Source organism: Myotis davidii, unplaced genomic scaffold (genome assembly GCF_000327345.1).
Source record: "Myotis davidii unplaced genomic scaffold, ASM32734v1 scaffold692, whole genome shotgun sequence".
NCBI lineage: Eukaryota > Metazoa > Chordata > Mammalia > Chiroptera > Vespertilionidae > Myotis > Myotis davidii.
In genome coordinates, this window is record NW_006283547.1 from 9,440 (window position 1) to 12,926 (window position 3,487).

Below are 3,487 nucleotides of genomic sequence, written 5' to 3' on the forward strand. Positions count from 1 at the left end.
AAAGTGAGTGACATAGGTGCTTATGTAGGTGGGTTCCAACTTACAGCGAAAATCGCGTTATGTCGCGCTCTAGGTACGGATCTCTGACGTAACCCAAGGACCTACTGTGCTCCAATCAACTGAGCCATACCAGCGGGGCCATTGGTTGATTCTTGTATGTGCCCTGACCAGGGATCAAACCTGCAACCTTGGCTGTGTATGGGGACAACACTCTAACCAACTGTGTTACCTGGCTAGGGCTTATAAATTTCTTCCTTTCTTCCTTTCTTTTTTTATTTTTTATTGATTTCATAGAGGAAGGGAGAGGGAGAGAGAGCTAGAAACATCAATGATGAGAGAGAATCATTGATCGGCTGCCTCCTGCATGCCCCCTACTGGAGACCGAACCCACAACCTGGGCATGTGCCCTTGACTGGAATTGAACCCGGGACCCTTCAGACTGCAGGCCGATGCTCTACCCACTGAGCCAAAGACGACTAGGGCTATAATTTCTATTTTTAACAAGTATCCAAGTTAATTATGAACAGACAATTTTGGGAAACAGGTGCAAAACACTCACGGTGAACATTTGCTTTTCATAAGAATTTAAAGTAGAATTTAATAGTGTTGCATACCTTCTGGTTAGAGTTTATAAAATATGCTTAATTCACCCTGGCCAGTGTGGTTCAGTTGGAGCATGGGTCTATGCAATGGAAGGTAGTAGGTTAGATTCCAGGTCAGGGAATATACTGAGGTTGCAAGTTTTTAAAAAATATATTTTTATTTATTTCAGAGAGGAAGGGAGAGGGAGAGCTAGAAATATCAATGAGAGAGAATCATTGGTCAGCTGCCTTCTGCAGCTCCCTACTGGGGATCAAGCCCACAACCTGGGCATGTGCCCTTGACTGGAATCGAACCCGGGACCCTTCAGTCCGCAGGCTGACGCTCTATCCACTGAGCCAAACCGGCTAGGGTTAGGTTGCAGGATTGATTCCTGGTCGGGGCACGCTGATCCATCTGTGTCTCTCTTACATTGATGTTTCTCTCCCTACCCCTTCTTCCCTCTCTGAAATGAAATGAAATGAAATAAATAAAATAAAATAAATTAAAATCAATAAAATAAAACACAATAAATAAATAAAATAAATAAATAAATAAATAAATAAATAAAATATAAAAATAAATAAAATATAAAGTTAAAGCTTAATTCCTGTAGTCTTATCCATCCTAGTATCCTGGGATTTGCAGATACTAATAATAGAAATCTGGTTAAAAAAAGCAAACCATTTATTGTCTGATTGGGATATTACGTTTGTTACTGAAGGATCATGGGTGTTTTTTTTTAAAATATATTTTATTGATTCTTTACAGAGAGGAAGGGAGAGGGACAGAGAGGTAGAAACATTGATGAGAGAGAAACATCGACCAGCTGCCTCCTGCACACCCCCCACTCGGGATGTGCCCGCAACCAAGGTACATGCCCTTGACCGGAATCGAACCTGGGACCCTTCAGTCCGCAGGCCGATGCTCCATCCACTGAGCCAAACCGGTTTGGCCATGGGTGTTTTATATGTCGCTGGTTTTAAAGATGCCACGAAGTCCTGTATAATAAAGAGGTAATATGCAAATTGACCCTCACTCCATCACACTATCACAAGATGACTGCGCCCACAGCAGAGGCGGGGTTCCCATAATAAGCCATAATGAGTGATCATCAGGGATCTGAGGCTGCGTGCGACACCGGGCTAGGGCAGGGGACCTGAGGCTGTGCCCCCTGCCCAGTAAAGGCTTGATGGGGCACCTCAGGCCTCATCCCCTGCCCGGCAGGGCTTGACGGGGGACCTCAGGCCATGCCCCCTACCTGGTGGGGCTTGATGGGGGACCTCAAGGCGGGCCCTCCGCTCTGGCCTGGACCAGGGGACCTCAGTCCATGACCCCCGCCCTTGTGCCGGGCAGGGGGACCTCAGGCCGTGTCCCCCGCCTGGTGGGGCTTGACAGGGGACCTTACAGCATGTCCCCTACCCTGGCCCAGGCCAGGGTACCTCAGGCTGCGACCCCTGCTCCGGCACTGGGCCAGGGGACCTCAGGCCATGCCCCCCACCCTGGGGACCTGAGTCTGCGCTCCCTGCCCAGCATGCGCCGGCGGACCTGAGGCTGCACCCCCTGCCTGGCGGGGCTTGACGGGGGTGGGGCCGGTTAGGTCTGGGTCTCGCCCAGTGGGGGTGGGGCTGGCCAGGTCTGTGTCTCCTGCAATTTCGAGGAGCGGGTGGGGTCTTGGCTCTGGGTCCCACGGCGTGCCCCAGACTCTGACAGGAGGAAGATTTTTATATACATGTTACTAATTTTCTTTAATCTCTGACACTTCTATTATAGAGAAAGGCTAATAGCAATATTAAAATATTTCCTCTAATTAATTCCCTTTTAATGTGCATGAATTTCATGCACTGGGCCACTAGTGATTGAGATAAGTCAAATTCCTTAATTTTTGTATTATTCCATGCTGTTTCAAAGTGCTTCTGTGCCCTTTTCTGACCTACTTTACATCTAAAATTCACCCCTTTCCCATTGCCCAGCTGATTCAATTAGTGAATACCTATTCATGTTCCAAGCCTGGCTCAGTTTTTAGTTTATAAAGACATAATTAATTTCCTCTTCCTTTCCCCCTTCCCCAGAGAGACTTGTCTGTTTCTTCTTTTGGGTTGTTCTCTCCCACTCTATGGATACTGACTTGTATTATAGAACTTTATTGTTCTTGTTTATATATTTTTGTTTACTTCTACTTGGTTGAAAACTTCTGTGGGCAGTAATTTATCTTAGTTGTCCTTGTGTCTAATGCGTATAGAGTACCTTGTATATTTTTTTTCTTTAATATATTTTATTGATTTCAGAGAGGAAGGAAGAGGGGGAAAGAGAAACATAAATGATGAGAGAGAATCATTGTTTGGCCGCCTCCTGCATGCCCCGTAGTGGGGATCAAGCTCGCATCCCAGGCATGTGCCCTGACCGGGAATCGAACCTGACCTTCTGGTTCCTAGGTCGATGCTCAGCTACTGAGCCCACAGTGGTCGGGCGAGTACCTTGTATCTTAAGATGTGTGTGGAATGAATACAAAAAATTGTCAGAAGGCACTGTTGTCTATTTTAATAGATGTAATTATTAGTCTGTATGTGGACTTTGTAGAATTAGAAGATTTTCTAAACTGTAAATAGTCTAGTAATCTTTTAGAATGTAGTGTGTTATATTCATTGGGAAACTGCCTTAGAAATTTTAAGAAAAGTAGATTCCAGTTAAGTCTTGGTTACAAACAACACAAAGTAATTTAGCTTATTTGAGTAGAAAGGAACTTACTGCAAGGGTATTGGATATCTTACAGAATGGACAGGAAAGGTGGAAAATTAGGTTTGGGAAATAGGCAAGAACCAAGGGAGACTGCTGCACACTCAGCCAAGGTCTGGCCATGGGAATAGAATAGTATACTGCTACTGGATTTGCACCACTGCCTCTGCTG